Source organism: Colobus angolensis, unplaced genomic scaffold (assembly GCF_000951035.1).
Source record: "Colobus angolensis palliatus isolate OR3802 unplaced genomic scaffold, Cang.pa_1.0 Scaffold172, whole genome shotgun sequence".
Classification (NCBI taxonomy): Eukaryota; Metazoa; Chordata; class Mammalia; order Primates; family Cercopithecidae; genus Colobus; species Colobus angolensis.
The window spans coordinates 3,482,251-3,496,132 of NW_012114844.1; the positions used below are offsets into that span (position 1 = coordinate 3,482,251).

At 42.4% G+C, this 13,882-nt stretch overlaps 1 protein-coding gene across 1 annotated transcript in view; it reads right to left on the minus strand.

Annotated features, from left to right (window-relative positions):
* The window catches only part of ANKRD34C (ankyrin repeat domain 34C), a 17,851-nt gene extending 8,699 nt beyond the window's left edge, over positions 1–9,152 (minus strand). Inside the window, exon 1 of the mRNA XM_011938397.1 lies at positions 8,733–9,152. The gene's annotated coding sequence lies outside the window, so the exon portion shown is untranslated. The remainder of the gene's footprint in view (positions 1–8,732) is intronic.
* Between the last annotated feature and the right edge of the window lie 4,730 nt (positions 9,153–13,882).

A 13,882-nucleotide genomic window follows, 5' to 3' on the forward strand; every position in this document is an offset into this window, starting at 1 on the left:
TTCGAGGGCACTGTGTGGTTATTAAATACATTGACAACAAGTCTCCATTTCTGTCTCTCCATCTCCTTTCTGTCTTCTTCATTCTCCCACTGATCCTCCCACTGATCTCTGTGTGTGTGTGTGTGTGTGTGTGTGTGTGTGTTGTGTGTGTGTGTGATGGTCTTTCTCTCTCTTTCTGTCAAGTTTAATTATTTTTACTCCTCTGTGGTCCTACACACCATTGCTGTGTTAAAGCCGTATGCATCAATAAGCTTTTCAGTCTCTGAACCCTGGAGATTTGAAATAGAATTTCCAAAGACTAGATAAATGAGTGGAATGTCCAGAGAAAGCATGCTTCTTTCCATTTCATCAAAGGGGTCCTTCTTCTCCTGGCTTCAGTCTACCTCTCTAGAATCATTCCCTGCCACTCCAGTCTTCTTCACATTCTATCTTCAAATCTCATTTCTCAAATGCACCATTCTTCATGTGTTTTTCCTCTTGGCACTGTTCATGTTTCTAACTATAAGGCCTCCCTGCTCTTCTTTAATTATTCATCATCCCCCAAACTTCAGCTCAAATGTCACTTCCTTTGTACTCAAGAGGAAAATCACTCAAGATCAAAGAGGGAGGGTTGAGTGAAATTACAGTGACTCATCATCAGACTATATAAAGAACTCCTACAAATCACTTCCTCCAAAAGAGGATACACAAATGACCAATAAGTACATAAAAAGATACCCAGCCTCATTAGTACTCAAGGAAAACCAAATTAAAGTAAAACAAAATACCATTTTAGAATGGCTAAAATTAGACAGACTGACAATACCAAGAGGCATGCAGACAGGAAACAACAGGAACCTGTTGGTAGTATAAATAAATTGAACTAGACTGAACCAAAGCCCACACTCGGACACAGTAATTCCATGCCTAGGTTTACACCTGTGGTAGTTTGCAAACAATGGCCATGAGGTCCTCCCATCCTCGTATGTACACTAGGAGACAGCCTTGTGTCTTGCTTTCAGCCATAAAATGTAACTGTGTGACTTCCAAGGCAAAGCCTGAGTCGGCCTTGCAGCTTCCAAGTTTGCTGTCTTGGAACTCAGCTGCTATGTAAAGAAGTCTGGAATACCTACCAGGAAGGGCACATGAAGTTTTAGCTGGTAGCCCCAGCTAACTGCAAGAATGTGAGTGAGACAATCTCAGCCCAGCCAGCACCAGCCAGCCCCTGGAGGATTGCAACTGCATTAGAAAACCCAGGTGAGACCAGTGGAAGAAACACCCAGAGCCTGGGCCAAGTGTAGCAATATTAGAGAATAAACTAGTATGTGTACCAAAAGACATCAGCAGCCCTATTCATAAAAGACAAAAACTGGAAACAACCCATCAAGAAGAAAATAAGCTGGGCATGATGGCTCACAAGTGTAATCCCAGCAATTTGGGAAGCCAAGGAGGATCACTTGAGACCAGGAGGTTGAGACCAGCTGAGGCAACATAGTGAGACTCTGCCTCTACCAAAAGAAAAAGTGCTGGGTGTCGTGGCTTGCACATATAGGCCTAGCTTCTGAGGAGGCTGAGGCCGGTTAATTACTGGAGCCCAGGAGTTCAAGACTGCAGTGAGCTATGATCACACCACTGCACTCCAGCCTGGGTGACAGAGTGAGACTCCATCTCAAGAAGAAGAAGAAGGAGAAGGAGGGGAGGGAGGGGAAAGACGGGAAGGAGGGGAAGAAGAGGAAGAAGAAGAAGAGGAGGAGGAGGAAGAGGAGGAGGAGAAGGAAGAAGAAGAAGAAAAGAAGAGGAGAAAATAGATAAAGAAAATATAATATCTTCATACTCTGGAATACTATACACCATATTTGTATATGCTCTCTCTCTTTTTCTCTTGCACACGTGCATGCACCCACACATACATATGAAAACACACACATACATATACAAAACTAGATGCCACATCCCCTGTGTTCCTTAATTCTTTGCAACTTCCTTTGAGTATCAGTCTTGTTAATCACCTGGGTCAGCCCCCTCCACAGAGCCCCCTGCACCCCTCAAACTAGAAATACTGTCTTTTCTCCCTTCTCAGTTGTGTGATAATTAGAAAGTAGGATAAGGGAAAAGATGGAAGAAAGGAGAAAAAGAAGGAAAGGAAGGTGGGAAGGAAGACGGATGGATAATTGGGTTACCTTTTATGTTACATGCGGTGCAAATCACTTACCTCTAGTCTAGCTCGGAGTCAAGAGAGGGAGGAAGAGAGGCAGGAAAGGAGGCAAAGAAGAAAGAAATGGAGGAAAGATGGTGTATGTAGGAGAATCCTTCTCTCTCTTCAGTTGGAATCAGTGGCCTCCTCCTCCCCTATGCTCAGGTTTTGTTCCTATTTTAACTCTTCCCCTTCAGCACCTAAGGAGGCATCAGGTTGCAGAAAAGGCATCCAAGTTCTTTTCTGTGGTCTGGAATATTTATATCTAGCCCACCAATAGGTATAACATTCTGTGTGGTCAGTGAGTTCTTTTGCAAGTTGTCATTTTTTTCACTGTGGGCCTCCCATCTGAAATTCCTTAAATGATGAAATACAAGAGCTTTGTCTGAGGACAGAATCAGGTGCTTACCTCACTCTTGTAGCCCAGATAAAATGTGCCAGGCTAACGTTAACTGTTAGCATGCTGCAATAATCGTACACTTTTCATTTTAAGATTACTGGGCTTGGCCAGGCACGGTGGCTCACGCCTGTAATCCCAGCGCGTTGGGAAGCCAAGGCGGGTGGATCACCTGAGGTCAGGAGTTTGAGACCAGCTGGCCAACATGGTGAAACCTCATCTCTACCAAAAATACAAAAATTAGCCGGGTGTGGTGGCACACGCTTGCAATCCCAGCTACTCTGAAGACTGAGGCAGGAGAATCACTTGAACCCGGGAGGCAGAGGTTGCAGTTAGCTGAGATCATGCCATTGCACTCCAGCCTGGGCAACAAGAGAGGAACTCCATCTCAAAAAAAAAAGAATACTGGGCTTAAAAGACTGCTGTTTACATGGCCTCAGTTGACAATAGCGTTACAAATTATGGCAGACTAAATTCATGCATCATGCCAGATATGTATAGCCATGCCTACTTTCCCTGCCTCTGCGTGAAAACTCACCTTGCTTTCTTGCCTGAGTGGTCTTAGCAAAGTTCAAACCTTTCCCACAGTCTTAGTGTCAGGTCACTGCTGCTGTTGTCTGCTACAAATGGTGAACCCCCATACCTGGTTTCTGCTGACCAGAAGAAACTGACCCTGTCCTGACTTTCTCCAGCAGTTGCCTGGAAAAACCAGGTTACTCAACAATAAGTATGAGGGAGTAACCCTTTGTAGAACAGATGTTGACCAATAGAAAATAGAGGATGGGAAAGAGATGTTACATAAATGCTTCTCCCTCTCCTCACCCAATTGCCTGTTCCAAGATGCAATAGATTATACAATTTCCATAAGACAGAATAATCAGCGCATTTGCCATGAATCTGTGGCTAGCTCAATAATGTATTTCCTTGTATTTGCTCTTTCTCCTCCTTTGCGTCACTTTTCATTTTCCTTCATTCCTACTCCCCAGGGTTTATAGCCCAATAAACTGTTAATACGTATGTTTTTGCTCCAGACTGATGTTAACTGCCTCCCATGAACCATGAAATGCCCTGTCAGGAAGGTTTTTCTACCATTTCACAGATGAGGAAACTGGAGTCATGGTCATTCAGGAATCAATGAATGACTCTGACTCTCACAAGCTACAGTGACTCTTTCTTTCTGATATTATCCCTGCCTTCCCCCGCACACAGAGTGAGGCTGATGGTTTATATTATTTGACCTGCCCCATGTGCAGGGCTGACTCAACCTTGGGTGGATTTTGAAATTGAGACTGAGAAACACCAGTTATGCTGGGCTGTTTGTAGAGAACTCTGGATGTAAGAGTAGCATTTGTGGGTTAGCCACAAGGGCAGAGAAGCAGAAAAGGTGACGTGCAGAGGAAGAAGAATGAAGTCACCACACCAAGACGCTGAGATGAGAGGCAGGAAGAGAGTACTTTTCCTCTATCCTCTGAAGTTTCAAGTGTCTTTGGAGTTCATGAACACCTTAGAAGACTTCCAATAAGTCAGCATGTTTTTGTTTATGGTAGCTTGAATTAACTTCTGTTACTTGTAAGCAAGTAAACCTTGACTAAAACACTGGCATTACTTGCTCATTCATTCATTCATGATCAAACATATATCGATTACCTACTCCAGGCTAGGTGTTAAGGATAAAGAGGTATAAAATTCAGGAATGGCTGCTAAGTAATTTACAATTTAATAGGAAGGTGGATGTATATTTTAATGACAGTAATAAACATTTATGGTATGCTTGCCATGTGCCAAGCAATGTGCTGGACACTTTATATGCATTGTGTCATTTAATCTTTACAGTAATACTATGAGGTGGGTACTATTATTATCCCCATTTTATGAAAAATGAAACAGAGTCTCAGGAAGGTAAAGTCACTTACCTCAAATCACCCAGGCAATATGTTGTGGAGCTAGAATTCAGATCCAAGCAGTCTAACCCCAAAGTCCACATTCTTAGCCTCTACATGACATAATTGTAGTGCAAAGTAATTAATAAGTCCCAGAATGGAAGACAAATATAAAACAAGGAGATGTGAGTGCCAGGAGGGACTCAGGGTGCAGATTAGGAAAGGGCTCACAAAGAGAATAAAACTGAGCCAGTACTTGAAAAACATGAGTGGAAATTTGTTGAACCAAAAGGGGGAAGTCCCTACACTCAGGAGTAAGTACAAGTTCAAAGGCAAAAAGTAACAGAACATGGACATTTCAAGAACTTGATGGTTAGTGCATGGTGGTGGTTGGAAAGTGCACTGACGGAGCAAGCAAATACGGGGAAGTCTGCAGAAATCAGATTCCAAGTTCCTTGTAGCCTTGTCCTGCAGTTTGATGTTTGTTATGTGGAAATAGGGAACCAATAAAGAATTTTAAGGAAGAGAATGACATGATCATTGGCCACAGTGTGGGAGATGGATTGGGAGGCTTGGGGGTCACCTAGGAGCCTCTGAGAGATGAAGAGGATCAGAAACAGCACAGCCGGGAGATAGAGAAAGACTCAAGCTGGAGAGATGTTTGAAAGGTAGAACTGAATAGCGGTCCATTCGACAAAAGTGTCAACCAAAATCTAATTTACCTTAATTTGAAAATTTATCTACTATTATGCATCAAAGTGAATAAATATTAAAAACATGGAATACTAGAACTATTTTTTTTTATTATACTTTAAGTTCTAGGGTACATGTGCACAACGTGTAGGTTTGTTACATATGTATACATGTGCCATGTTAGTGTGCTGTGCCCATTAACTCATCATTTACATTAGGTATATTTCCTATTGCTATCTGCCCCCCAACAAATAGGACCCAGTGTGTGATAATCCCCTTCCTGTGTCCAAGTGAGCTCATTGTTCAATTGGAATACTAGAACTATTAAGTGATTTACAGGATCTCTAAGCTTATTGGAGAGAAAAGAAACAATCTGGATTGAAAAAAGCTGATGCATTCCTAGAAAATGTTGAAATCCCATCCACTTTGGCTGCTCTGGGCAGAATATTTTTGTCTTAAAAAAGTAGCAACCATAATGTGGGTTTTTTTCATGTGTATCATAAGAACAGTAAACTGAGAAGTGAGCAAAGTTTGCCTGGTTCCTCCCTTGCTGTCCTCCTTGTCTCTACCCACCAACCCTCCACCCCCACTCCACCCCTGCCATAACTTTCACCTCTCTGGGCTGTTTTCTGTTGGATGCATTTCCATTATAATGATGGCCAATATATTTTCCAATGGCACAGGGGCTGGAGAGGAAATACAGAAGATTAAAATATCACCAGTGTCAAAAATTAAAATGATGCCTCCTTCATGGAGGCAATAAGTAGATGTAAATGTTTGCTATCTTTGTCCTGAAGTCCTTTGATTATTTTATTGTCCCCAAAGCTAAAGATGTCTTATATTTTTTAAGCTGAGAGGAGCCATCTTGTTCAATCTTCCTTGTTTAGAAACAGGAAACTTAAATAAGGGATTGAAACTTTTCTCTCTCTGAATCCAGGGTCTTTCACTCCCATGCCGTCTCACATCCTTGGCCTGAGTAGTTTAGACCAAGATTACGTATTAAAGGTCTGACGGCCAGTGTAGCCCACAGTCATGTCTTGCTTGGCTGGCACTGTGTTTTAAATTTTCTCTGAATGTTTTAAGATGGATTATTCACTGCTCAGTTTGAAAAGGCTCTGTCATTCTCCATAGTCTTACAATTGGCCCAATTCAAACATTCAGGTTACTTAACTTGCCTGTGTAGGGATGCCGGTTTGTGTATGAAAGTAAAATACATAGTATATAAAATCATGATGCTAGCATTTTGTCCTTCCTATCACTTCATAGCTGCTTATCTCTTCAGAGTTGCTAGAAGGCCTAAATAAGCTAATGGATGTAAACCTTTATATAAACTTTAAAGTATGGGGTACTCATGTGTACCATTAGAAATTATATAACTAACACTTAATTACCTGAGTGCAGATACAATGTCATACACTTTATTTCCCCTTCTTCGAGTCACACTGACATTGTATTTTCAGTAAAACATCCCTTGTTTGGCACAGTGAAGATCTCACAGAGGGTAAGGGATGAAATTATACAAAAAAGAAGAGTCCACAGACTTTTGCAGACATCTTCAAAGTTCCTAGACCTCCAAGAAAGGACTTGGATATACACTTTCTAGTACTTAGAGACCAGAGCAAGTTTCTAGGACTTTATAATATATATAATTTGTATTCATTCTATCTGTGGCTATAGCCTTAATCTTGTTTCACCTGTGCTTTCTTGACTACTTCAAATATATGCAAACCTGACATCTTGTGGAGCCTTATAAACTGCTTTAAATGCTTTGTGGAACAAAATAGAATATAATCAATAAATGTTTATGAGGTTGATCCATATGAAACTGCTGTTTCAAAATGGTTTTAAAAAACATCAACGTCACGTATTTATAGTACTTGTCTAAATACATTTTAGTGCTGTAACTGCCCCATAATCCAAGCTCCTGAGGATGTGCCAGTCCATGTGGAAGGATTATAAGCTAGAGAGGTGGGAGCTCTATATTCTAATCCCAGCTCTGCTACTAAGTACCTGAGTAATTTGAGGCAAGCATCATTTTGCTAAACGAGTAGAATAACCCCAGTCCTGCCTACTTAACAAGATTGTTACAAGGATCAAATGATAGGCAGTATGTCCACACTTTCTATAAAGTCCTGTTAAAAATATCTAAGAGGCTATTACACACTGAACTAAGCTCATCTAGAATTCCTCCCACTGAGCCCTGCTCTGTGTCCAGCCCCCTTGAAGTGTGCTGAGGGAAGCGTTCACCACCGATTCTCCTTCTCTTCTAATTACCTGCTCCCTGCTTTCAGCCCCTAACACCCAACCACAATTCCCAGTTTCCAGTCTTTCCACACGTATTATCTCCTTGGCCACCCTCCCCTGACACTTCTGCAAGGAAAGCATTATCAAGTATTTACAGATAGTTAAAATCTGAGGCTCAGACACATTTAGTAATTTTGTCTAAGGGCACACGTTTGTAAGTGCTACGGCTTTGATTTAAACTCTGTTCCTCTGACCCCAAGTTCAGAACTATTTCACGCAGGGAATTCCACTCAAGCATATCTTCCCACCACTGCAATCTGGCTACGTTTAAGAGCGCAGCCATACCATTTGGTAGTTCCATAAACCTGGACAAGTTACTCGGCCTCTCTTGCTTCAGTTTTCTCATCTGTAAAGTGGGGATATTCATAGGACACAAATTTGTGGTGCACTGGCTTAGCACGGGGCCTTGGCACATGGTAAGCGCTTAATAAATGCTAGATTTTTAAAGAAGTTTGGGTACACCTTCCGAAACCCAGGGAGGCCACACCGTTTGGCTGTAGTTTTCGCGGAAGCTTGGGAGATATCTTTACACTCCGCCTCTTCCTTCTGCAGTCACGGGAAGCAGTTAGGAGCAGATCAGAAATCGAACACGTTTGCTTTTGCGATTCGAGAGCCCTTTCTGGCGCGGAGCTAGGGGCGGTGTTACGTAGCTGCCCTGAACTGAGAGCAGCGGTGGCGGGGGGCTAGGGAGCCTGGCTGTTCGGCGCTCACTGTGCGCCTTGGGCTGTGGGGCGCGGGCTCTGTCCGAGGTACTGAACTCCGGGGCTCCGGCCGCGCCGGCAGAGTGTGCCGGCGTCCATTATTGCCAGTGTCTATGGGCATCTTCCAGAAGGCCAAGCATGGGGGTCAGGTGAAACCAGGGCGGTAAGTGCTTCTCCTATCATTTCCCAGAAATGCCTAGATGCCTACTTTTTACAATTTCTTGCACATTTTCAGGATCATAACCTCTCACCGCCAGTTCCTCACAGGTTTCTGCAAAAATTAACGACCTTTCTCCCCATTCAGTCCCTGCAAAAATCCAGACACCTATCGCCCAGTCCTGCTCCGCAACCATTTCCTACAAGAATCCAGGCCCCTACGCATCTCATCCCCACGCGTCAATGCAAAAATAAAAAATGTTAAATCCGCCTTCCATTCCCGTCTCCCACAATTTCCTGTGATAAAAGCAAGCTCTGTCCTACCAGTTCCCCACTCCTGCCTGTGGCTAAACAGCATGGACTGACTTCTTAGGAGCTCGAGGTCCCCACCCGGGTGACCAATGCAGACCCCTGGGGGGTGCGCTTACCTGGTGGGGACAATCGCCGAGCGAGGCCACCTGGGTCCAAGCTATGGGTAGTGTCATTATTATTCCCAAAGCAAAATCAGGGGGCGTCTCGCACCCCTACCTGCAGCTGCGGGTTGGCTGGGAGAGGGCACTGCCAGACTGAACCAGCGCCGGGAGCTGGGGCTACTCCGGGCCCCGAGGGTCCTGTTGAGTCACTTGCCCAGAACTTCTTCAAGGTTCATGAATAAAACCTCTGCGTCAGTTCCTTCAAATCATTCCACCGCTCCTCCAAGTTGCGGTGTGAACAGGGGAGTTTTGGGTTTGGTTTGGTCTGGTTTTAAGAAAAAGAAAGAAGCATGAAAGAAAGATAGGAATCGCCCCCGGTTCCGCGCTGCGGGTGTGCAGGTCTCTGCGCAGCCCCAGCCCTCCGGCTTGGTCTTCGGCCGGCTGTGCTGGCTGACGACGCGCTGCTGCCCGCTGGCGCCGAAAGCAGCTCTCCAGCCGAGACGGGCGAGGGTTGTGTGGGTGTGCGAGCTGCGAGGAAGGAGGAAGGAGGGGGCCGCGGGGGTGGGGAAGTGCCTACCTGCAACCTCGGCAGAGGCGCCTGCCGCCCCACCCCCTCGACCCTAGTTCTTGGGGCTCCGACTCGCTCAGCAACTTAGCAGGGGGCTCCTACACTCCCCAAGGGTGAGCGCGGAGCAGGCGCGGCCACCCTTGGGGTCCGGAGAAGTGAAGGGACGCTCCCGAAGTCTGACGTTGCAGGTCTCAGACCCTGGCAGGGATTTGAACTTATGTATCTCCTTTGTTCTTTCTGCGGCCCTGCCCTCCTGGGCTTTCCTTCACACACGCCCTGGAATCTCAAGGCTGTTTGTCCACAGTGTAGGAAAGAGAGGGAGACAGGAGGGTGTCAGTGTGATCCTCAAAACTGGGGAGCAATCTGATGATCGGGGCTGGTTCCATGGCCATTGGATTTCATTCCAAATCCATGCTTTTGCCTGCCCGCTACCTATTCCCAGGGCTTCCCGTGGAGTCGTTCGCTGACAATCTTCGTTTCCTTTTTACAAAGTAGTTAATAGTTACTGTATATGATTGAAAGCATAAGGCATTGTATTTAGAAAGTAAGTGGCTCGTGCTTGTAAATCCCAGTGCTTTGGGAGGCCAAGGCAGGAGGACCGCTTGAGGCCAGGAGTTCAAAACCAGCCTGGGCAACATAGTGAGACTTACAAAAAAAAAAAAAAAAGTCTCTACAAAAAAAAAAATAAAACTAAAATGCTTTCCAAAAACAAAATAGAAAGTGAGTGCCCCCTCCTCCCCCACCCTGCAGTGTCCTTTCCCAGTAATCAGTTCTCCAGAGGTAACCAGCATTTTTGTCTAGATACATGTATATGCACACAGAGGTTCTATTTGCCCTGTGTTTTTTAAATCCCTACTTCTTGAGTCATTTTTAGTAATTTATATTTTCCCAGGATATTGTCCATGTCGTCTGCATTTTCAAATTTTCTGGCACAAAGTTACAAATAGTGTCACCTTTTATTTATGTTCATCTCTGATACTGTTCTGTGCCTTCTTCTTATTGCTGATGTTGTTTATTTGTGTTTTCTGTTGCTCCATTCCCATTTTTTCCAATCAAGCTTGCTGGAGGATTATCAATTTTGTCTTTTAAGTGCAAAAATATTGTTCCATAAGTTGCCTTTATCACTTAGTGTCTATAGTATCACTTAGAGAAATGTACCTTCCTAGTACCCAATATTTATGATGACTGACTACTGTTTATGGAGTTTTTCTCTCTAAAGTAGTTTCAAATACATGTCTTATCATTCATGGTTTCTAGATTTCCCATCTTGCCAAGGGAGGCTTCATACACCAGAATCACAATACAGTTCCCTAAATGTTCTAGTAATGTATAGCTCTGTTGTTTATCATTTCATCTGGAAATTGTATTTGTGCACAGGGTAAGGAAAGGATCTGACAAAAATGAGAACCCAATTGTCCCAACACCAATTCAAAAAGTCCATTCTTCTCTCACTGATTTGAATGCCACCTTTATAATACTTTATATTTCTCAAAACAAACTCTACTTGGTTAATGTATGTTATTTTATACAAATACACTGCTAGATTGGAATTATTTATTTATGTGAATATAAGGTTTATTTCATCTATATTAATAAATAAAAATTGTGTTCTTTTTCCTTCTTAGGGGATAAGGGTTCTCATTCAGCTTTGGTGCAAAGTTATGGTAACTTTATAGAATGATTTTGGAAGCATTCTGTTTTTTCCTACACTCTGGAATATTCAAATCATCAAGTTAACTATCTGTTCGTTGAGGGTTTAATAGAACACGCCCATGAAACCATCTGGACTTGATGGATTTTAGAAGGATAGATCTTTGATTATCTTCTCAAATTCATTGATGATTGCTGGCATATTCATCATCTAACCCCTCCTGAGTCATTTTGGGTAATTTGTATTTACCTAGAAAAAAGTTCTTTTCATCTACATATTTTAATGTATTGGCATAATGTTACAAATTATGCTTCTTTATAATTTTTCATGTCCTTAAATCTATTCCTACATCCCCTTTTTATTCCTGATGCTGTGTTCTCCCTCACTGTTTTTAGTGTTTGATGTTATTTTGCTATGAATTATATGATCTACATCATTTCCATGTTATGCTCTATTTATATGACCAATGAAAAGTTCTCCATGAGCCTTTTCCCTCATACTTAATGTAGAAACAAAATGTGCATTCTGTGTTTTGGAGCACAAACAATACAAGTACACCTGCAAAGTTAATTGTAGATTAGTACCTGTATTACTCCTCTCTCACGCTGCTAATAAAGACATACCTGAGACTGGGTAATTCATAAAGGAAAGAGGTTTAATGGATTCACAGCTCCACATGGCTGGGGAGGCCTCACAATCATGGTGGAAGTCATAGGAGAAGCAAAGTCACATTTTACATGGTGGCAGGCAAGAGAGCTTGTGCAGGGGAACTCCCATTTATAAAACTATCAGATCTGATGAGATTTATTCACTACCATGAGCACAGTATGATTCAATTATCACCACCTGACCCTGCCCTTGACATGTGGGGGTTATGGGAGCTACAGTTCATGAGATTTGGGTGGGGTCACAGCTAAACCATATCGGTACACTTTACATCTTTACTCTGGACTACAGGCAGCATAGTGTATTGATTAAGAGCACAGACTCTAGGATCAGACTGCTTGTATTTAAATCCCAACTCCAGCACTCGCCAGCTGCATGGTCTCCAATGAGACACCAAATGTCTTTGTGTCTCAGTTTTCTCCTCCATAAAATTGGGTTAATTATAGTATCTACTTCCTAGAACTGGGATAAGAGGCAGCTAAGGTAAAACATGTAAAATGTTTAGTGCAGCATCTGATAGGGAGTAAGCACTCTGTATGTGTTAACTACTTTTATCTGCCTGATCTATCAGTATTCAAATTAAACTGTTAAGGTCTCCCAAGAGGCTTGAATTCATTTTGTTTTTCAGCAAAAATTTATTATTGAGTATGGGCTATGTGACCTGATCTGCCTTCTTTTGGAGTGCTATAGATTTAGCTGTGAATAAGACAGACACATTCTCTGCCTTTGCAAAGGAGCCTTCTAAAGACTTGTCAGCATCTCTTTGGAGATGTGTGTATGTATGTGTGTAAGTGAATCAACTCACACTGTTCCATGAAGCAAAAGGCCTTTTGCAACCTATTCCAAGTCTGCTTTCTTATGGGTATCTCAGCTACTTCCTCTGAGATGCACCTTATATGCTAGGCCTACTTGATGAATAACAACAACAATGATACTTTTTTAAAAATTCTAATAATAGCAGTAGAAGTTTTGAATATCTACTACTATCAATGGTCCAGCTAAAGACCACCAGGAACCCACTTACAGTTGAACAAATTGGCTGTATCACTTGTTGCAGCGAGGGAGGACACATACATTGGGGAATCCGTGGGGTGTCTCACTTAAGAAGGTGCTAGAATTTGTCATGGAATTTGGGCTGTGGTTGAGAGATTTGTGGGAGGATTCACCCACTCTTACACAGGGGTTGACATGTGGGGGTTATGGGAGCTATAGTTCATGAGATTTGGGTGGGGACACAGCTAAACCATATCAGTACCCTTTATGTGAAAGTAAAGTCTTTGTTGACCTCTTGAGCAGTTTCCCTCTCCAGAGTATATTGTCAGTAAGTCATTGTCCATAAGGAAGAGAAAGTCAGATTCAGAGGTGAGCACTGAGTTCCTTAGGCAGAGTTGTCAGCAAGAGTCATCTGATTCACTGAATTCACACAGATTGGGAGGCCAAGTTCTAGGAGGAAGAGATGCTTCCCTAGAATCACATGACAAATTCAATACCAGTCTTGCCAGGTCTCTGGAGACCAACATTGTGTGATTAGATATGTGCCAGAATATTGGAAATTTTAAAATAACTTTTACTAGATTTGTATCACAATGTGTTACATGTGTATTTTTAAAAATACAGATAAGATATGGATTTTTTTTCCAACCTTCTATTCCACTTTTTAATTTTAAAAATTAGTTCCAAATATTTGTATTGCACATTTAAATTGGCTCGCAATTGATGCAAGTAACACAAAACCACATCTTAAACAAAGAGGTGTTTCTTTTCTTTTCTTTTTTTAATTGTAGTAAGAACACTGACCCTGAGATCTACCCTCTTAACAAATTAAGTGTACAATACAGTATTGTTGTTAACTACAGACACAATGTTATGTAACAGATCCCTAGAGGACTTATTTTCTCTATATAACTAGAAGTCTGAAGGTAGGCAGTTGGGGATGATGGTTCAGAGGCTCAGAAGTTTCAAGGTCAGCAGTGATGCTCATGGCCTTTCCCCTTGAGTTTGCTAGAAGGCTTCTGATAGCTCCAAGTATAGCATCCACATTGCAGATAGGAAGAATGGAAGGGGCAGGCACAGTCACATCAGTCCCTTTTATCAGAAGAACAAAACTTTCCCAGCAGTACATCTCCCAGTTGACTTTTTCTTGCATTTTTTTAATTAGAAATGGATCCTTAACCCTTAATAGTTTAAGGTGAAAGAAAGAAAGAAGAAAGAAAGAAAGAAAGAAAGAAAGAAAGAAAGAAAGAAAGAAAGAAAGAAAGAAAGAAAGAAAGAAAGAAAGAA